Source organism: Protopterus annectens, chromosome 1.part2, assembly GCF_019279795.1.
Source record: "Protopterus annectens isolate FY-2018-M chromosome 1.part2, PAN1.0, whole genome shotgun sequence".
In the NCBI taxonomy this organism is placed as follows: domain Eukaryota; kingdom Metazoa; phylum Chordata; order Ceratodontiformes; family Protopteridae; genus Protopterus; species Protopterus annectens.
The window spans coordinates 752,378,380-752,401,396 of NC_056727.1; positions in this window are offsets into that span (position 1 = coordinate 752,378,380).

The following is a 23,017-nucleotide window of genomic DNA, read 5'->3' on the forward strand; positions in this document are numbered from 1 at the left end:
CTCCCTTGGCTGGTAGTGAGCACATCATTCTCACAATAGCTACATATTCCAGCAACAGGTTTATTATCAAGAAACCGATAAATGTAGTTGAGGGTTGTAATTGATTACAATCAGGCAACTCTTTAATGGGAAAAACTATTGAAACACTAGAGGTAAATTAGATGTACACATAGTAAAGAATATGATACTCAGATTCAAAAGGAAAAAGAAAACATTTACATTTTATTGAAAACATACAGATTTGACAGGAAATACAAGTTAATAAACTAAACATCTAATCAACATTGGAAACAGACTACAGGTTGGAAGAAATATAAATTAACTCTTTAGATGAGATGGTACCAAAACTGATCAAAATATTATGAGGGAGGGAAACCTCATTAAGAATATTAAAGATAACATTGACCTTGTTTTGGTACTTATGAAAAGGTAGAGATTCACAGTTAATGATAAACTACCCTAAGCATAATGACAATATTTATAAGAAAAGAAAGAAACAGCAAATTTGTTCACAAATTTTTTGTCAAATTGTAGTACTTCTGCTCCTGAGAATTATATGTAGACAACAAGGCCTCTAAGCTTGAGAAGGTTACTTTTACAGAAGAAAAAAAAATCCATAAAATCCTCAAGAGGATCAACTTTTCAAAGGTAGCAGGTAGTGACAGCATAACAAATGGAGTCCTGAAAACCCAAAGGGAAATTATAGTAAAACCCTGAAACCTTAAAATAAAAAAAAATTACTTAGAATATTTTTAATTGTAAAACTGATACCAGTCTCAATCAATCCCAAATGTTTTCAGACTGAAAAATGGCTGTTATTATTAAGCCAATCTATAAAGGAAGAGGCACAAAAAATCACCAAACAATTACAGGCTGATAAGCCTTTTATCCAAAACAGGCAAGGTTATGGAATATCTGGAGCTGGAAATTCTTCAGGAAGAATGGAAAAGTGAATGCAAACATAACATATATTCATTTAATGTTTGTAAACTGGCTAAGTGGGTTGGTCTGAGGACCCTTTTCAGCCATGTCCAAGGCTGATCAAGCAAGGCCGTACATGTATTTCAAAAAATAAAACAAACAGTACAAATATTCGGAAAATGCCAACATTCAGTAGAATAGACATTTGCTTAGCATAGTACACCTAGTACATAATAATAGAAGCATGAAACTTAACAGGTAAAACAATATTTATAGGTGTCAATCCAATGTTGCAGAGCTCAGTATACTGAGTTGGCAACAAAAGACTGATACATTTTCTTTTTTGTTTCTCTTTATTTCCCTTCCTTTTTCCTCTCCACTTACTTATGCTATATCAACAAAGTCACGTATAATCAATTTGGCTTTATGGAAAATGATATTCAAACTAATGTCATATATATTGATTTTTCATCAGATTTGACATGGTGGACCACAGACTGCTAATTAATAAACCACCAAACATTTAGTATTTCTAGATTGCTCGTACATTGGATAGAGTTCTGGCTGAGTAATAAAGTCTGGCAGACTGACTATGAATCGAATAGTGGTATTGCTCCAGTATATAGAAGAGCAGCGCCACAGGGCTCAATCATTGGTCCTTTCTTGTTTAGTATTTACATGTCAGACATTCCCATTGTTTCAAGGGCTCAATCATTGGTCCTTTCTTGTTTTGTATTTACATATCGGACATTCCCATTGTTTCAAGGGCTCAATCATTGATCCTTAGTTGTTTAATATTTACATCCTGGAAATTTCCATTTTTTTTTTCTCCTATATGCAGATGATCTAAAGTTAGGAAAGAGGGTTGCCACCTAAGTGGGTTTTTTCCAGACTATCCAAATGTGAGAATTATCAACCAGTAATTCAGAAATCATGTTATAAACTCTGGTTTTCTCTTTGTTAGCACAAACAGAATGCTGGAGTTTATAAAACTGCTGCCTTGGATTACTCCCCCCCTTAAAGCATTGCTTTACTACAGCGTGATGAACTCTGACAATGTCTTAAAAAAGACAAGAAAAAATAAATTCTGCCTCCCTTTGATGTGTCTGTTTATGTCTGGCTACACAAAAGGGCATAGTAAGACTGAAAGGGAGGGAGGCAACACTAGGGTTGATGTCAGGAGGTCTGGCTCTCACCCATTGTTTATCTAAGAGAAAGACAGTAACTCTTAGGCAAGCAGGTCATAGTAGTGAGCATCAAGGGAAACTTCTACGATGAGTATGAAATATTTTTCCAGACCTCTATTAATTTCTGCAGGAGCTATAATCTTTTCTTTCCTGCATGATGGGTCACACACATTGTGTTTTATTTATGTATGCTTGATTTTTTTGTTTTTCTTACTTTGACTTGATGTTTTTTATACATAAAAAGCTACAAACTTACCTTCTTGAAATCAGCAAAGAAGTAAATGCATAAGACATTTAAACTATATTGTGTTTTCAGATGCACATTTTCTGAGCTTCTGAAAAAACAAGTTTAAGTATTAGCAAGACTATCCTTGGGATTCATAAACATTCAAGGCATCAGGGTGTGTGTAATTCATAGTGACAATCAGCATGAGAAGCAGGGAATGAGCACTGTAGCAGCTCACATTCTATGCTAATGGTGGTAAAATGACATAGCAACAACCAGCATTATTAAAATGAGTGACTCAGCTGACGCAAATGAGCACAAACAATATGGCAGAGTGATTCAGAAATGTATATGTTCTGCAGCTGCATGCACTAACACCAGAGCAATTGTGAGTTTAAAATGTGTGTATGGAGGGGGGGCTAAAGTAAACTGGGCTGTGAGAGGTGCAGTTTCCATATCTGTGCATTTGTGTGGAAATGAGTATTGGAGATGCATTTGTGTGTGTGTGTGTGTGTGTGTGTGTGTGTGTGTGTGTGTGTGTGTGTGTGTGTGTGTGTGTGTGTGTGTGTGTGTGTGTGTGTGTGTGTGTGTGTGTGTGTGTGTGTGTGTGTGTGTGTGTGTGTGTGTGTGTGTGTGTGTGTGTGTGTGTGTGTGTGCACATGCGCGAGTGTGTTGTGTGTGTGTGTGTGTGTGTGTGTGTGTGTGTGTGTGTGTGTGTGTGTGTGCACGTGCGCGAGTGTGTTGTGTGTGTGTGTGTGTGTGTGTGTGTGTGTGTGTGTGTGTGTGTGTCTGCTCAGACACAGCCTCAGCAGAATTCACAGTACTGTGGTGAGCGCATACAGATAAGTCCATGACACCAACAGCAAATGTGTACCCGTTCATTCTGTGCATGCACCTATCCACAGAAGTTCCCTTTCCTGGGATGGTCACAGGCCCTTGCCTAGAGGAATGCATGTTGGGAGAAGGAGAGCACTGGCCCATACCGGGCATTTCTGTGGCAAGAGGTCCACAATCTCATGGACATCCACCTCTCTCCCTACTCACATTCGCACTGGGTAGTGGGGTTGCGGTGATTGCAATGCATGTGCTTGATGTAGACCTCTTCCACCCATGATAGCCCTGAACACTGGAAGACAAAGTGGAACAACCATATTACTCATGACTTAGCATACATCCTGTAAACACAGGGAGACCTGTACTGTGCAAGGTGCCTACTGGACATATCTGTTAGGTCAGACATATAGAACATACAATCCCTCAGGTAATTTCTCACACCCTGTAAAGCACATACCATCTCAACAAAGACTTAGGTGTCAGTAGCCTGTGTGATGGCCCTGCATATTTTCTGGACCATGGACTTTGACAGATCTAGCTTGGGGAGCGCAGTACTCATGGCATCTATAACTACAAGCACTCTGTGTGCCCCTGTCCTTCCTGTGATGGGTAAAGCTGGTGGTAATGAATGGGCCTGCACCACAAGAGAGAAGCACCCTTCCCAACTAGACCAGTCTGTGACTCCCTGTCCATTAGGTTTTATCTACATCTTTGGGGTGGGACTCCATAGGTTCATAAGTTCATAGATAAGTACTAGGTTATTGGCCCTAGGGCCTATATAAGCCTAGCCAAACAGTACCCTGGCTTTTGCCACCCAAGAAAATTATTTTCCTGTGCCCCTGTCATGCAGAACCACAGAAGTGATCCCCGAGGTGAATTTCCTATCTCCCATCCAATCATCAAGATTTTTCTTGAAGAATGCTAATGAGGAGCTTTGTTTGATATAGATAGGTAGTTTGTTCCAGAGTATGGGAAGTCTCTGGGACAGGAATCTATCCCTCCAGCATGTTCTGTTTATTGTGGTGACAACGTTTAGGTCCCTAGAGCATGTAGCTCGGAGGGATTGGGATTTATTTACGTGGAGCATGTCCAACAGCTCTGCGATTGACATAGCTTTGTATGTTAGGCAGAGATTGCCTCTGTGTAGGCGATATGCGACAGAGTAAAGCTGGAGTTTTTTGAGACGGTATGCGTAGAGCATCTGTTTGAGGCCTGTAATCCTCTTTGTGAGGTATTTCTGTGGCCTTTCCAGTTGTTGTAGATGTCTTGTGAGGTACATACCAAAATGGGCATTGTACTCTATAATGGGTCTAATGACTTGATGAATAGAGGGGAACAATGACCTCTTTTTTCCTGGATGAGAAACCTTTTGCGATGAGGTGTGCCACACAGAAGAATTTCCTAACTACTGTGGTGATGTGATTATCAAAGGAGAGACTACTGTCCACCTGTGTCCCAAGGTCTCTTATCACACTTTCGGTGTTAAGTAGACTACCGCCTATGTGGTAGTCCATGGGTACAGAGTTTTTACCAAAAGGGATGACAATGCACTTTTTGGCATTGAGCTGGAGGTCATGGCTTTGACTCCAGGCATCTGTCTCAGTGAGGCCCTTTTGTAGGATGTCCACATCATTAGGAGTTTTGATTATGGCTCCTAGTTTGCAGTCATCTCTGAACTCTGTTAGCCAAAGACCTTCTGTGTTAGCCTGTACTTCAGAAAAGTAGATATCAAACAGGAGAGGACCTAGGACTGAACCCTGTGGTACTCCACTTGTCACTGGTCTGAAGTTGGATTTAGAGTCTGCTACTTTCACAGTGTGGGTTCTGTCAGTGAGCCAGTTGGCAACCCATCTGGTGACATAGGGATTTATACCTAGTTTAGTGAGTTTGTCTATAATTCCAGAGTGGGGGATGGTGTAGAAAGCCTTGGCAAGATCTAGATAGGCTGTGTGAACCACCCTACCCTCATCTACGGCTTTGGTGACTACTTCAAAGAAGTCTATCAGGTTTAGAGACATGATCTGCCTTTTACAAACCTGAACTGGGTAGGGTCCAGAGCTTGGAGATTACCAATGTCATTGTTTATAACTTCCATTATGATACGCTCCATAGCCTTGCAGACCAGGCTCATCAGGCTAATGGGGCGGTAGTTCCCCGGGTCCGTGGTGGCTCCCCCTTTGTGGAGTGGGATAACCGTTGCTATGTGCCATTCAGTGGACAAAAAGCCTGAGGTGAGGCTATGCTTGAACATGGTACTTAGGTGGGGTGCCAGTTCATTCTGTAGTTCATGTAAAATGCAGCCTGGGATGTTGTCAGGTCCCATGGATGCTGTGTTCTTGGCTTTGGAGAGTGTGGTTTTTACCTGTGCAGCCGTGATTACAGATACTTTGCATTCATCCAGTATAGAGATGGGCCCTTTAGGGGATGAGAGAGGGGTACAGTTAGCACTGAACCTATCTGCCAGGATGTTGGCAATATCAGTTGGTTCTGTATATTTAGTGCCATTGTGCTGTACCTCAGAGCAGATATGAGTGTTGCCATTGAGATTCTTGACATAGCTATAGAATGCTTTGTGGTTGTATTTAGAATCAGTGTCGATTTTGTTTTTGTAACTAGCTTTGGAGGATTTTATGAGGGATTTCAGCTTCTTACTGAGGCTGACCACGGAGTTCCTCCAATTATGGGATTTTACTCTTTTTTGCAGCAGTTTCTTTCTTCTGTTGTAGAGTTTGTTTATAGCAGCCCCACAGTCTCAAAGGTCGCATCCACTGACTGGGTCGAGAATCTTCATTCACCATTTCCAGTGTACAACACAGACACTATGCCCTCTCCCCCAACAATACCAAATTTATAAAACCATCATTGTCACAGTCATCCTCAACATCAGGTGATAGTGTATTTATATATACTTTCTTGACATGAAGCCTATTTGGAGGCTAAGATTGAACAGCGATGCTAGCAGGCCCCATAAGTCATGTTTCATGCTATTAAGGAGATATCCCAGGAAATCAACAAGTCCCACTGATGCAGTGTTTTGGCTTTGAAGACTGCACTGAGGACAAATTCCCTAGTGATAGCTGTGGGATGGTGCTGTTGAAAATATTTCCCGAGACGTGCTTATGGGAGGAAAAAGCGAGGTAAAACTGGAGCTGAATTTATTGCCCATAGGATCCTTATGAATAGAAATATGTGTCACGAATAGAGCATAGCCTATATAAGGTCACACTGCCTGCAAGCACAATATGGATACCTCACCTAATGTTAGACAAGTGAGTGTTTCAGCAGCATATTGTGCCAAGCAGCCATGCAAACATATACTGTTTTCTCTGTCCAGCACAGCTGTTGCCCAAAGTGGTGACATTGTGCAGTTTGTGGGGTTATTACATAACAATCTGTAATGCAGCTAGAGAGAATCACTCATCTAATTTATATAAAGCCTTAACAATTATCTCTACCACTGTTTATGTACACCTATTATTTAATGCTGCTGCATACAAGTGTCCTGACTCAGGAAAGCTTTCCTCACACACTACCAATACAGCATCCATATGGGAATAAGTGCAGGACTGTAACTAAACTTATCAAGGTCTACCTGTACTGTGGCCTTTTCCAGCAACCTGTTTCAGTTTCATAAGTAGATACTAGGCTATTGGCCCTAAGCCTATAATATAAGCCTGTTTATAAGCCTATCCAAAAAGGTACCCTGGCTTTCACCAACCAAGAAAATTATTTTCCTGTGCCCCTGTCAAGCAGATCCACAGATGTGATCCCTGGGGTGAATTTCCTATTTCCCATCCAGTCATCAAGATTTTTCTTGAAGAGTGCTAATGCACGAGCAGACACACCATATACCTGCAAAAATTTTTTTGTACTAAACTTTCACATTGTATATTACTCCCATAATCTATGCTTTGCAACTTTAAAGCTGAATTGCTCATTCACTTCTAGCTATTTGACCCCTTTTAGATTGCTCCACCCCAGTATATGTGACTACACCCCAGTATAACTATATGTGACTATAGCTGTAGCTTATAAATGATAACACTCCTGTCATACAGCACATTGGCTAGGCAGGTTTGTAAAATAGTACTGCTGTGGAGGTAAAGCAGTAAAGTGAAAAGGTAAAAAAGTTCAAGCTTATCTCCAGATCCTGATTATGGCCAAATGGGGCCCTAGGTAAGGTAATGGGTCATGGTCCACCTGCAACCATTCAATGTCCCATTATTGGCTACCTCTCCCCACTTACCATAAACATTATTAAAATCTGTCAGTGTGCATACTACACTTCTATGATGAATGCAGATATCTGAATTTAATTTAAAACTTTTATTTCAAGTGTTATAGCACAAACACTGATAGCCATTTGCTAAACAAAAATACAATCTCACAATGAAAACAGACTTAGCATGAGCAACAGTAAACTGTTGAGCCCTTGAAACTCATATTCATTGAAAGTGCATTGAAAACTTACTTCATTGAAAATGCATCTGGCCAGTGGTGGATTAAGTGTCCCTTTGGGCTGTTTTCAAACCATGGTCTCCTTGCACACATTTTTAGAACCATGCATAAATCCATGTGTTCTTTGATTCACTTTCCTTCCTAATTGCATTAAATTATATTCCCTCTTTAATACAGCAACATTTACAAGAGTGTGATGTAAATATGTAGTTTTGAATATTCTTCCAGTAAGTAATGAGCTAACAATGACAGATATACCCATTTTAGACCAGTTCGAACATAAGAGACCACCCAAAACCACTGTCATTATAATCTACTAATATCAGTCAATATGCACAATCTCTGCAGAAGTTAAAGCCATATGAATGATGCCACAATTAAGAGAATTATTAATAATGCAGGGAATACAGCTGATAAGCAACTTTACATTTCAGTGCTTCATCTACAAATGCAGTACCTGCTGCCCTTGAAGAATAAATTGTCAATATTATATTAAAAAACTGATGTATCGGTGATATGCAATAGGGAATGGCAGGCAAACTGACAACAAGTTCATAGTTACTAAGCATCTCATCTAAAGGATCACACACACACACACACACACACACACACACACACACACACACACACACACACATGTGCAGCACTGCCTCCCCCTATGCTGTACTGTAGTGTCAGCAATTGATTTACCCAGTGTGGGAATAGAACCCATAGTTTTATGAACTAAATGCAAGTATGTTACCTTTTGCACCAGTGACAATGAAGATAAATGACTCAACTAATAAAATCTATAATTGACATTGGCAGACCATAATCCTTAGCGATTTACAAAAAAATATATATATAAAACTTAAGGAGACCTGGCAGTTGGTGTGGAGTTTTAAGGCACTTACCTATCAATAATTAAGGTTCAGGGTTGATTCAGAGCAGTCACTTAACTAGGCGTTGCCCCAAACTGGGGGATTCCATACACGCATGCACGCATACACACCTTCAAATACAATTTTATGTGGACTCACTGTGGAGGAACATATTCTTTGCATGCTATACAGTCTTCCATGGAAGTTGTCATTCTAAATGAAGTACTCAAATCAAATCTCCCACATTAGGCTATCTGGGGATTTTTTTATTAATTTATATAAGTGAAGCAGGCCACCCAGCCAACACAGGCCCTAGGCAGCTGCCTTGAATACCTAGTGCTGGATCCAGCTCTGTTTACCTCACAAATAGCTTCTGATACTCATAGACTGTGCACCTGGGACTGCAATGTATCTAATTGCCTATCTGCAATCTTCTGTGATGCGAGGCTGTTGGCTGCAAGTAGGGTTTAAATCATGTAAATTTGAGCCTCTGTATGAGGTACTTATGGTAATAGATGTACACCTCTAAGTTCATAGGTGTTCATAGGTGTATACTAAGCTAATGAACACTAGAGGCCCCTTATAAGCCTAGCCATGCAACCTAAATGTGACCCACAAATTTGATTTATATGGATGATGATTTACTGACTGCCTCTGTCCATTACAGTCATAGCAGCCAAGCCAGGAGTGAATTTCTGATTACCCATCCGTTGGTCCAAGTTGCACTTAAAAAGGGATAGGGAGGAATTCTGCTTCACATGCATAGGCAACCTGTTCCAGACAATGGGAATTCTCTGAAAAAAATATCTATCTCTTTAGCATGTCCTATTTATGTTGCATAAGTATTTTAATCTACCACTTCTAATGCTGTTTGTTTTATGGATCCACAGAAAGTTCATCAGAGTCCATGCATGCCAGGCAAAGATCACATCTCTGAACTCTGTATGATACCAAGTAAAAAGACAGGACTTTGAGATTATCAAAGTAGGACATTGTGTTTACTCCCTGTATTATTTTTTGCAAAGAACCTTTGTGGACGTCCCAGTTGCTGCAGGTGTCTGGTCAGGTACAAACTGAAGAGGGGATTAAACTATGATAGGTTTAATGATTGGCATAGTAGAAAATTATGATGACCTCTCTTGACCTAGATGCCATGCCTTTGCTTAAAAGTTGAGCAACATGGAAGGATTTTCTTAATATCTTGGACACACATTGGTCAATGGCTAGGTTAGCATCTACATGAGTTCTGAGACCCATGACTATTTAATCAACTTTAAAGGTGTTTTATTGATGACATAGTTACCATGCATGCAGACTTCCCAAAAGGTACTATAATTCATTTCTTGGTACAGAGTTTTAAGCATGGCTTTGGCATCAAGTGTTTGTCTATATTAGACCTTCCTGAAGGGTGTTCTCATTTTGGGAGGATTCAGTAACTGCTCCCAGTTTGCAATCATCTGTGAACTTCATCAGTGAAAGGCCTTTAGATGTCAAAGAGGAGAGGGCCCAACACAGTGCCCTGGGGGACTCCACTGGTGACTGACCTCTTTGTGGAAGTGGACTCATCAGCTCTAACCTCCTGGGTCCTATCAGTGAGCCAGATAGCTACTCAGCATGTTGCAAAGGGGTTTATACTCAGTTCTGTAAGTCTGTCAACAATGCCTGAGTGAGGTATTGTATCAAATGCTTTAGCCAGATCTAGAAAGGCAGTTGCACCATTTTCTCCTCATCCATTGACTTAGTGACCTTTTCAAAGACATTCACCACATTCAGTAAGCATGACCTTCCTTTGACAAAGATAAAGTGGGATGGACCTAGTGACTGCAGGTCGCTTATGTTCTTGTGGATAATTTCCATAACATTTCTTTAAGACTAGACCTATAAAGGAACCTTGATGATTGGACGGGAGATAGGAAATTCACCCCGGGATCATGTCAGTCACCCTGCTAGACAGGGGCCCAGAGAAGTAAATATTGTGGGAAAAAATTTCCAGGGAATTGTTATGGCTAGGCTTGCATAGGCCTTAGGGCTGATAGCCTAGTACCAACCTATGAACCTATGAACCTAAACTAATTGGTTTGTAGTTTCCAGGATCTGTTAAAGGTCTTCCCTTATGAAAGGAATGATGATTATTATGATAAACCTTATTATGGTTGCAGACTTACATTCATGTAGCGCAAAGCCTGTTTTAAGATTATAGTTAAACATTGATTGCATGGGTCCTGATAAGTCATATCTTAGACTATCCAGAAGGCATCCTGGGATGATACTGGGGCCCATCAAGGTCAAGTTCTTGGTTTCAGCAAGTGCAGCCAGTACATGCTACCTAGTTATAGTCAGAGAGGTTATGTTTGAGGGTATTTTTGAGGGGATGGTTGGGGGTGACAGGGGGTAAAGCTGGAACTGAATTTGTCCACTAACAGGTTCACTATATTGCTAGGCTCAGTGAATGTGGCACCATTAAGTACAAGTTCAGCACATTGCTGTGTGCTGCCCTTGAGATTTCTGACATAGCTGTAGGAGGCCTTATGGTTATATTTTATCTGGGTGGCTATCTTAACCTCAAAGTTGGCATTGTTTACCTAATTAGCCCTCTTAGTTGCCTATTTACTTTGTTGAGTGAGTTTGTATCTTTATGGGAATTAACATTCCTTATTTTTCCATAGTTCTTACCTTTTGTTGTAAATTCTGTTTAATTTAGTATGCCACCAGGGTTGTTTATTTCTAGGGATAGTCTTGACCTTACCTATGGTATGGAACAACAGCCTCTATGCAGCCATTGACATGGTTGTACAGAGTTTCTGAGAGCAATTCAGCATAGGCTGCTAAATTCTCTGGGTTTGGAGGGGTGTTGAATTTTAACGATCCATCACTTAATAAAAGGTAATTTACATTGGAATAGTGGGATTATGGAATTGATTTTTACTTAGAAGGAGACAGCTTTATGGTTGGACCTTACCAGGGAGGATGAGACATGGGGGGGGGGGGGGGGGGTACAGTGTTCTCCCATATTTATAAGCATAAGGTCCAGTATGTTGGATTCTCTAGTGGGCATATTCACTATTTCATTAAGGGTGTTTGTATTTACGAAGTCCAGAAATCTCTGTGCTTGTAGATTTGAGGCTGTGTAAGATTCCCAATCTACAGAGAAGAAATTAAAGTCTCCCATAAGTAGGGTGTTAGGTCAGATAGTAAGTGTTTCCAGTAGGTCCAAGTATGCACTGTGAGTCTCTTGGGCCATAGAGGGTGATCTATAGCTGGCTAGGATATGGTATGGGATTATTTCTATGGTGATCTTCACAGGGAGGAACTCCAGCACATCATTTTGTTTGACCACCCAAGAGCTATGCTTGTTATTGATGCATATTGAGATACTTCCTCATTTAGCCTTATCTGTTCAGCTACTGTGCAGCTACAGGTCTAAATGTGTAAAAGGCACTGAAACCTTGCACTGCCAGGTACCCTCTGGTGCTTTAAACCACGTCTACTTAACTGCACAGATATCTATATTCTCGAGTGTGAGGAGGGCTTGCAGGGAGTGTATTTTTTTTTTGTTTATGCTCCTGGCATTGAGCAGTAACACCTTGAGGTTCAGTTGAGTCAATTTAGCTATATACACCAACAGAGCAGCACTGAGCTAAGAGCCTCCACAGATCCAATAAATGTAAATAGTCCAAAACAGAAGAGGTTCACCACGACCACTTGAAGTATAAAACTCTTTAATACTGCAGCAAAGTAAGCGCTTTCACGTTACAAGAACGCTTCTTCAGACTTAAATAACTGCCATGTTAAAATCAAGTGTTTAAATACCATTTAAAACCACATCTACCAATCAGAAATGCAACCTAATTATGACAATTAAAATATTATTAAACAATCACTAAAACTTGTACAGAGTTTATAACATATCATAACTGTTGAGTATATAATGGAAATTTTGTATATATAAATAAACATCTAAAGCACATAAATACTAAAGCGTAAAAATACATTTAACTAAATCACTATGTATATAACTACTAAAATTAATTCTTGTTCAGTTTATATAGGAACGTGCTGCCAAGAACGGCTTAAGTGTGACACGTTCATTCAGACCATGGCCTCTGTGGCCCTGTAGCCTTAAGATCCATTTATTTTCCCTCTCTTCAGTATAGTTTTTAATGTTACCTAACCTATTAGATTTTCTTACCAATTCTAATACTGTGAAGCTAAATTTATGAGATGTACCTTGTTGTAGTACGTGACTAGCCAAAGCATTAGACTCATTTTCTTTATTTATCGCATAAATATGTTCTCTAACATGTTCTCTCAAACTTCTGTTGATCTTGCCCATGTAAAAACATGGGCATTTTTGACATGTAACGTCATATACAATATCTCTTGATTTACAGTCTGCATAGAAATTCATATAATATCCACAAATTGGTTAGACCCATCTAAAACATCATGGGAAAACTTTAGAGTTTTGGCAACAAGGCATATATTAGCTCATAAACTACTTTTAAATCCGCATAATAAAAATATTAATAATCCAAAAATTTGGGAACAGATATTTAATATTATACTAGCATAATACTTTTACCTTGAAGGTATTAACAATTATTTATATGTCTGGAGAGAATTTTGTAATCAAACTGTCTATTACTTGAAATGTTATTAATTACTCTTTGTTTTTCTTCTATTATTAATGTTTCACATGGAAGCATTCTTGTAAATATTGTATATTTGTTTGGTGTGATGGTTAGTGATATTAGTTAGTAGTTTTTTTTTAAAATTTTGTTCTTGTTTTTAATGATGTGTGAAAATAATATAATAATAAAGATTTATTATGGAAAAAAAAAAAAAAAAGAAATTCATACAATATGTCTTTTTTGTATCAGGATGTACAAAGCTGTTATTACCAGATATGAAAGCACACTGGTTGCAGCTTCTACACGGGAAAGTTCCTTCTCTCATAGATCTAATAGGTTTTTTATTCTCACTTTCATAGCATAGTAATCTCTTAAGTGACTTGGTGTTCCTATACGTGAAACTTGGTTTATCCCCCACTATCTCAGCTATTCTATCATCCATTGTTAAGATGTTCCAATTCTTATTTATTACCTCTCTTATTTTTAAATTCTGATTCGAATAAGGAATGGTTAACCTCTTGAATTTTTGTACCCGTCTATTATCATCATTAGCTATCTCTTGATAGTTTCCCTTGCGTCTATACAAATAGGGTTTCCCTTTACTATTCCTATTAGAATCATTAACTAACAAGACTTTTTCCACCTCTAATGTACTATAGCCTCTTCATTTTAAATTTCGAGTTAGCATTTGTTGTTTGACATCAAGCGTCTCTTCATCTGTTGTAAGGTGAGACACTCTTAAACTCTGGCCTGTAATAATGTTGGAGAAGATATGTTTAGGATGCATGCTGGTACGATGTAGGATGTTGTTTCTCCAGCATGGTTTCCTAAAAATCTCCGAATGTAAGTCTCCTCATTTCTTCGAGATCTGTACATCTAAAAACTCAATAACATATTTTGAGCTTTTACACTCAAAGCTTAAAAAGGTCGTAGTCCCATTAATGTAGTGAATGAAATCATTCAACTCAACTTTAGTACCTGCCCAAACCAAAAAACGTCATCAACAAAACGTTTATAATATTTAATATTCCTATAGTAATGCTTATTTCTTATTATGTACGTACTCTCCCAGTAGGCCAACAATAGGTTGGCGTACGAGTTTGCACAAGGGGTGCCCATGGCAACCCCTTTGGTTTGGAGACAGTAACTTTCTTTATATAAAAAGACATTGTTATTTAATATCAAATCAAAAAGTGCTAAAATCTTAATGATCAAACTCCTAGAAACATTTTTCTCAATTAGGAATAGTCTTAGGAATTCCATTCCAGTAGTATTCAGAATTGATGTAAACAATGAAACTACATCCAGGGTCACCAATAACTCATTCTTCATATGATTTTCAGCCTCTGGAGTAGTTAGATAGTTACCATAACTCTCGAGAAAATCCTTTGTGTCCCTTAATATAGTATCTGTATTATTTACAATGGGTTTCAACTGTTTCTCAACAAAAATAGAAGCTGGTTCCAACAACCAGCCCCTACCTGAGACTATAGGTCTCATGGGGGGATCTATTAGGCCTTTATGTATTTTTGGTAGCCCCCTAAATACAGGTACAGTGGGTTGATCAACCAACAAAAACTTATATAAATCAGCATCAATTGTACCACAAAGCAGCATATCATATAGTTCAGAGTGTACATTCCTTATCAAGTCATTAAAGGCTATAGCATTCAAAATGCAATAGGTATCTACATCATGTAACATCACATTCATTCTTCTATCATATACAGATGCATCGAGAATTACAATAGCACCCCCTTTATCCGCTTGTCTAATAACAATCTCAGAGTTGTCCTGTAACTGCTTTATACTCTGAAATTCATTATAAGTTAAATTAAAGAAATGCGAGTTATTGTTATCTTTATATAACTCAAATAAGTCTCTTTCACAAGCTTTTTCGAAAGCTTCCAAGGCTGGATGGCCTTGGGGTATAAAGGTGGATGGTTTAGAAAAAACATTATTTCTGGCTGTTTCAGTATTACCAAACATCAGACTAAGGCCAATCTGTCTCATAAACATTTTCACATCTAAAATAACATCAGTTATGTCAACAGTTTTTGAGGGTATAAATGATAGGCCACGATTCAATAGTGACCTTTGATGTTCAGTTAACATATAACTAGAAGTGTTAATCACTAATTCCTCATCGCAGGTTTCAGTACCTTTTTTTGAAACTCATATTTTTCCTCGACCATCTTCCGCTTCCTTGTCGCACCTTGTGGAGACCAACCGGTTGAAAACGGCTTCCGTATAGGTAGAGGGAAGGAAAAAGAATCCTTTTCACTAAGAAGATTCATATCCAAATTGGCTGACTTGCTTCTAGCCCCCAAGTCTTTGTGTACGCTTTCAATAGCTGGCATTACCATCTCTATCGGCGTGCTCATGCCTGTGTTGAGCGGGTCTCCATTATCAGCACCTAAATCTGTAGAAGTATCTCCTTGCATAAGTTTATGATTGGACGTCATGTCTATGGGTGTGTCTTGAGGTCCAGAACTTATAGGATTCGTTCTTAAAGTGGCAGCATCCATATTACCATTTCTCTGAGTTGAACTTTGTTTAGTAGGTATGCCCGTAGGTATGTCAATTTGGCATTGCCTAAAAAAAGGCACTATGAGTGTAGATAAAGTTTTAGCCAGTATTTGAAAGCCTAGAGTGGAGAGGTGAAAACCATCCTTGGCAAAGCAATGTGGTCTGTTAAGCATGACAAATACTGGATCCCTTAGAATGACAGTTACTGAAATCAATTATTTTTTGCTCATATTATGGCATCATCCTCAGTGATGGTAATATGCTGCAAAATGCTAGGCTCATTCTGGCCTGAGACACATAGTCTGAAAGCTCCATAATGTCTCCCTTTCTATAGTCCAGGGAGATACATCTCAGGTTATTGAGACCTACATGGACCATGATGGAATCATACTGGTACCTGTGGTCTAATGACTTGAGTGAGTGCAGAATTTGGTGGATTCTGGCTCCAGTTATCTTCTCCTTATTCAGCCTAGTTAAAGGGGCGTCAGTATATCTTACAATGCAGTCCGCTATGGCAAGATCCATGGACAGTGTGTTTACTTGCCTTAGGGGCATAGTGTGTTGGACTTTACTGAGAGTAACAGTATTCATGTTGTTAGGTGTTGCTTTTTCTGAGTGCCTTTGAACTTGATGAGACATAGCTTTGACAACGGATGGTCTAGTTGATCTTTGTTGTTTAGGAAGATTGCTTTCAAGTGCCTCAGCATGGGTCTACTTCAGAAGACTGAAAAAACAAAAGACTGATTCCCAAAGGACTGAAATTTCAAAATACTGAATGATGGAATTTGCCTCTTCTCCACTGCTGTGCAATCTTAGAGTTGGTATATACAGTTATCATGTGTTGTGAGGGGTGCAGCCTCCCACATGAGGGGTGCAGGGGGGCTTGCCCCCCACATTAAAAATGTGTTCAGTATTTTGAATTTTCAGTCTTTTGGAATTCAGTCTTTTGTTTTATCAGTCTTCTGAAGTATACCCCTCAGCATACGTTAGTCTATGTGTGTGTTGTGTACTACGTTAGATGAGTGTTGTGTGCATAGTTTCAATGACCTGATGTGTACTTTTATGCAAGAGTTTAGCCTCCAGTGTCATTTTGTAAGTACACGTCTCGCATAAAGATAATTTCTACATTGTCTCAAAATGCCCATATCAACTAAGCTGGCTACTGAGAGGTTAGTAAATTGCATATCCATACTGTCCAGTCCTTTGGTGTGTGAGCTACAAGGGGTTTGAGTATTGGGGTTAGAAGGTTATTAAGGGTGCTTTATTGGAGTAGATTATGTTAAACAGTACTATATTCTACTAACTTTAATGTTTACACAATACTGAATTCAACTAAATCTGTAGGTATTGCCACTTGGCTCCCAACTAGCTGCTCTAAGCTTGTCAGCACACAAGTTATTTACTCTGTATTGCTCGATTGCAGGGTACAGTTTTAAGAAGCATTCTCTCTAGGTGTTTGCTACCGTACAAAGCACTGCAAACATGCAAAGTTTATAGCAGCACAGAAAAAACAGAAATCTAACTAATGAACCCTCCAGCCAATAAAATTACTACACTATAGTCCTTTTGTGAATTTCCCAACTTGGATAGACCAGGCAAACACCTCTTTCCACAAGATGAATAATCCCAGTCCTCCTAATGTGAAAACACAGTAGAAGAGACACACAACTGCAATGCTACCACCAACCACTTAAACAGCTAGCTGGAAACCCCTTGCTGACAGCAATTTCAAGACAATCTTACAGCAGTAACAGTGAGTGAAAGTGCCTTTTTTTACAAAATAAAAATCAATGTAATACACACATCGCTCAAAATATCTTAAGTGAGATTTAGCGATCAAAGGTACTTAACTTTGTCTGGATGGCACTGGATACAAGTAAAGACTTCTGGGATGCAAGCTAGAACTCTAAGCTTTGTTGAGCTCCTGGAAAATGAGCAGGAGACAATATGTGGTAAAGGGGGTTTACTCAATAGCAATACTGATTTGTTGGGTAGGCACGCAATATCACAAATCCATGGAAAACAATGGATGGGAAGAGTGCATAAATAGGCTATACAACAGTCTATAGCAATGTGAGAGGGGAGGGAGGGACTTTGGAAATCAGATTATCATAAGAGGTGGAGGATAGAGACACAGTCTTATTATAAAACAACTCCAGCAATAGGGTGATAGGTTGAGGAAAACCAACCAAGCTAGCTAGAGAGGCATACAATCAAATAAAGGCAAGATTGGAGCTCTTTCAGAAACTTTAGCTTAATATGTTAGTGGGGTCTGGGACAATCACAGAATACAACTTCATTCCCTCCAGTACAGCTGTTTTGAGGGTGTACCTTTAACTTCCAGTGGGTGTGGCTTGAGCCTTTATAAAATGAAGTTATCCCCTTACAGTTCTAACAAATACTCGACAGAGATCAAATGTCAATGCAGTTGTGTTTGCCATCATGTATGCTTCAAGATAAAATATTCTGATACCTTGTATGTAGCATGGCTTTGGAAAAGGGTTGCCACCTTTCGTTATGGCTAAAACCGGACTAAGGCCACACACTTGCATCACCAGTATCCACACCCTCCCCGCCCTTTCTCCCGCCCACACTCCGCCCACACGCCGCCTATTTTGTGATGTCACTGTGACATCATCAAGTTTGTACAGTGTTTTCTGGACTACTGGCGAATCAATTTGATTTCCGGATAGTCAAGAAAAAAAAAACGGAGGGGTGGCAACCCTACTTTGGAATTATTAATGCAAATATGAACAAGCAATATTTGACACCAAGAGGTGCAGAAGGAGATAACCGCAGAAATGCCTGGAGGTGCACTCAGCTGTAATGAGTTAAGCAGGTAAAAGATAAGCAGAATACATATGCACTGAAACATAAACTGGTGCAGAGCCAATTCTGTCACTATTGACCTTTTACTACAGTTTAAGACACAAAACTATGCAGAAATTTACCAGTAATACTGTTTATGGAAAAAAATGCAATAATAAATTATCAAGGTTCAAAATCTCACAGGGCCAAACAGTTCTGCCACAACTGTGAATTAAACTACAAGCTATAGGCCAGCAGGGTTTAAAATACAAAATGATAGCTTTTACAAGTAATTCTACTTGTGGAATTAGGCATGCAGAATGTTGCAGAAACACAATTTGCAAACAACTGCTAATAAGAATACAAAACTAAGGTCTCAGAACAAACTTAAAAATGCACACATTTTTGAAAAACTGGTTCTTTTTGAAAAGTAGAGTGCTACATCTCTCCAAGTCTTACTGAACGTTTACCAAATTGTTCTTTCTATGTATTGCACTTGTGGGCCTAGTCACACTAAGAGACTCTTTCAGTCTTGTGCACCCACATGAGCACTTGTGGAGCACTCTGATTATGTGTGGGCAGGTCAATGACCCCAACAGGGACACTTTTCACCATATCTTATTTCTGCACTCAAATGAGACAAAAAGTGCAAATCTTGTCTCATACTTAGGCTTTATGCAAGTAGAGCACACACATGTCATGCCATTACTCACACCTTTATACCATTCCAGCATTTTCCATACTACATTATGAATACCTTATTGCAGGTCATGCTATTAAAATGCCCTATGTTGTTTGTCAGTTGCAGAAATAATCAACAGATATGACTGTGAGAGGTCATACACACTTTTCTGGAATTAGGCATTCTCAATGGCTATGGTTTGTAATGGCACAGAGTTTGGCAGGGTACCCTTATGGTGCAGCAAGGAATCAAAGATCTTCCTGTATCTGATGTGTAAAGACCATTGAGTGTGCCTGCTTAGGGACTGCTATGAGAGTTTCCAGTATAACGTGGATGCCTGTCCCAGTCTTCTGATAGCAGTGTCTGACGTCACTCTCACACCTCACTCTGTTGAGCAATGCAGGCACCACTGTGGCAACCTGAGGAGCACCATTCCAATCTTCTTAACCAGAGATGCATTCTAAGCATATGTTCAGTTTACAGAGGCATATATAACAATCCCACTCAGTACAAAATGGGTTATTGGCATGTAACAGAATGGTATATTTTATTCTACACATCCAGATGTCATACAGAATAGTCATCTTCCATGGTGGAGAAGGGTAGAAAAGCTTTTTAGCTGCAGCGATGAATGTTATTTTATTTTTTCTGTAAATAAAATTAAGCTTAAAGGTTATGTTATTTCCCTGGTGATATTTCAGCAGCATTAATTGAGTCACCATGGACAGGTAAGGTAAGTATTATTAGATGTCACATATTCCTACTGCAGTCTGCATACTATTCAGAGCATGAAGAGCACAGTTATTCAGGTTGTCTATGTGCGACTTTTGTTGTTTTAGTCCTGTATACCTGCAATTGCTAGACTACAAGATAAGTACTGATTGGCAGGTGGCCACTGGGTCTCGGTGATGTCCCAGAACTTTCTAGGTCAGCTCAACAGCCATTGGCATAACTAAAAAATTGTCAGGAGGATTACCTGTGTCCACCCAGATAAGACAGCACATCACAACATAGCAGCTTTAACATCATGCACCCATGCAGCTAGTCAGATTTATTGCTTTATACAACAGCAGCTATATTTTTATATGTCCTTAGTCGTATATTTTACAGATTAATTATACTGATCTTAGCATTTTTTTCTCTCTTCCCTTGCTTCCTTTCTCAATATCTTTTCTTTTATATTTATTTTATGTTTTTTATGTTTTTTTCTCTCCTTTTGTCTTGCAATTTTGTACACTGGCTGCCACATCAGTGCCAGTCTATAGTCCTCCAGCAGGCTCATCCATCCCCTGTGTCAGCCCAGCCTACATCCCAATCTTCTCCTCAGTGACTGCAGCAGAGAATAACCAGGTGGCCACCTCCCTGGCCCTGGTGGTGTTTCACCAGCTCAGCGTTCTGTTGTTCCTTCCAGTTGGCACTGCCAGGGTTAGTGATTTTGTCACACATAGGGGATGTTGGATGAAGATGGGAGATGTGTAAGATCAGTGGTTTTAGGACCGCACTGGCAGCCTGGAAAGACTCCTTGTGGAGTGGCTAGAATTGTACCAGTGCCTGCCCATGTCATCAATACCTCAGGGAGATCCCAGTGGAGAGGGTGGTCAGAGTGAGGTCTTTCCTTTCCCTGGGTATTGTGCAGGCAGTGTGATATTGACAACAATATCCATTGTATTCCCTATCTTGGTGTCCCCTCTGTTGTGTGTCAGTGGCTTACCTAATTTGTTGTCCAATCCTTCCCATCACCAATGTCCTCCCTTTGTTTGTCTGTCTCTGAATCCGCTATCTTTCCTCACTCTCAGTGTGTCAGCACCCCCGTTGACAGTCTTTGTTGTATGTTTGTGCTTCTGGTCTTGCTGCACCTTCTTGCTCTTACCATATCTTCACCTTCCCTTACATCTTTCACCAGCTTCATTTCTTAAAATAATGGGCATCTAGCCTATAAAAAAAAAGTTCTACCCTCCCTTTCTCTCCCCACTCCTGTTCTTACCTTCCCTGTTTCCCCTATGCATTATCAACTGCTTGCTGCTCCCTTTTCCTGTTGCCCTATACCCCCTCTCCAACTCTTAGTATACTAAAAAATCAGAGATTTAATGAGTGGAATAGCTCCTTGTCCCTTGTTCCTTTGTTTCAGCATATGCTCACATACTAGTGCATGTGTACCCTCTGAGCTCATCAGTTTTCCCATCTGACTCCCAGCTGTAGTTGTGAATTTCCCTCTCTCACTGCAGCTACTAGTTCTGGCTCAAGTGTGTTATTAATTAGCTGTGACAAAATCTGTGAGTTTTCACTTTGTTAACTAGTAGTGAACTTTGTGCCTCATGGTACTACAAGTTGTACCTGCAGAAGCAATCAATAGTCACACTAGGCATGTTTCTGAATCTTAGGGCATGGCTTTTCTGCACTTCCATTGTTGTGAACATGCAGTATTTTGACTTCTGCACTCATAGATAGAATGCATATCTTCACCTGAAACATTATGTCATTTATAACTAACTTTGGATAAGGGACATGAGTTCAGTCATCATATTAGTAATGTAACAAACCTGCAGAGAAAATAATCAGCATTGAATTTGTTTATAAGTTCCTCTTGTATTTATTTCAGATATTTCTGGTGTGTGCCTCAGTTCTCTGGCATTTTATATTATCTTGGTTGGTGCTCCATAATATAGCATAGTAATAGTATGAACAAACCTGACTTTAATAATCTTTCCCTGGTTTGTTAGATGCTACAGTCATCTTTGGACAAGGGTACTTTACTTCTGCAGTCTTTATAACCAGAAAGTGATTTAAATAATCCAGCTAAGCAGCAATTTAATGTACATGTTTCTCTTTTGCTGTAAACGTCTTATTAATTTGTTTGTTGGAGTTGTCCCTCTAGGCATGTCTGTGATGAGCATTTTTTATAGATCCAAGAGCACATGATATCCAGCAGGCTGGTGGGCACAAACCCTGTACATTTCCAGCTGTATATTATGACACATTTACTACTGCATTTCTTACTCAGTTCTTAATTATTCATTATTCCATCAGTTTTGCAAAATAGATACTTACTGAAATGCAGTTTTATCAAATGGGCTCAGATAAGATTAAACAGCTGTCAGATAAAATCATCTTATAGGCTTGAGCCATTAAAATCTATTGCTGGGTGCCTACTGAAGTTCTGAAAAAATTACAAAGATATTATGGCAAGACGTTCTTCAGATGGTAGTGCCTTGGCATTTTTCTAGACATGCTATGTATCTGAAATGCACAAACATACATGCAGAGAACTGGTTTAATTTTGCAGAATGCAGCAACAGTCTTCCCCACCCACAAGAGATCATCAGTTACTACTAATAATCTTGCATTGTTGATCTCTTTTTTTTATTTCCAATTCGCATATTGTCAACATGCAGTTCAGTAGTTCATTGTGAATGTTTTTAATGTACCTTTGCTGTTTTAATATGGTCTGCCAGTATTTGATCTAAGCTGCAGGTGTAATCTCACATTGCACAGGACATTCCAGCAGTCAACGAGTCTTAGAGCTACTTTACTGTGGGCATACGATTTGATACAGTCATTTACAAGGAACAAAATATCTCCCTTGTATCATTTTGTCTGGTACTAACCCAAAACCTAACTCTCATTTCCCAGCATTGCTGGGTTCTTTGCTTTTTCCAGATGTCATTGAAGAATGTTCCTGCTTTCGTATCTTTTCTACCATCCTCTTCAGTTCATGCACAGTCTTTCCAGACCAAGCATACTCTCTAGAATATGCATGGGAAGCAGTACAGAGCATTTGTTTCTTCAGTCCTACACAGATGTGCAGATGGGTTGGAGCAAAGGTGGCACCTGCATCAGACATAAGGTGTTTAGTGGATGACATCAGCAGATGCCAATCATTT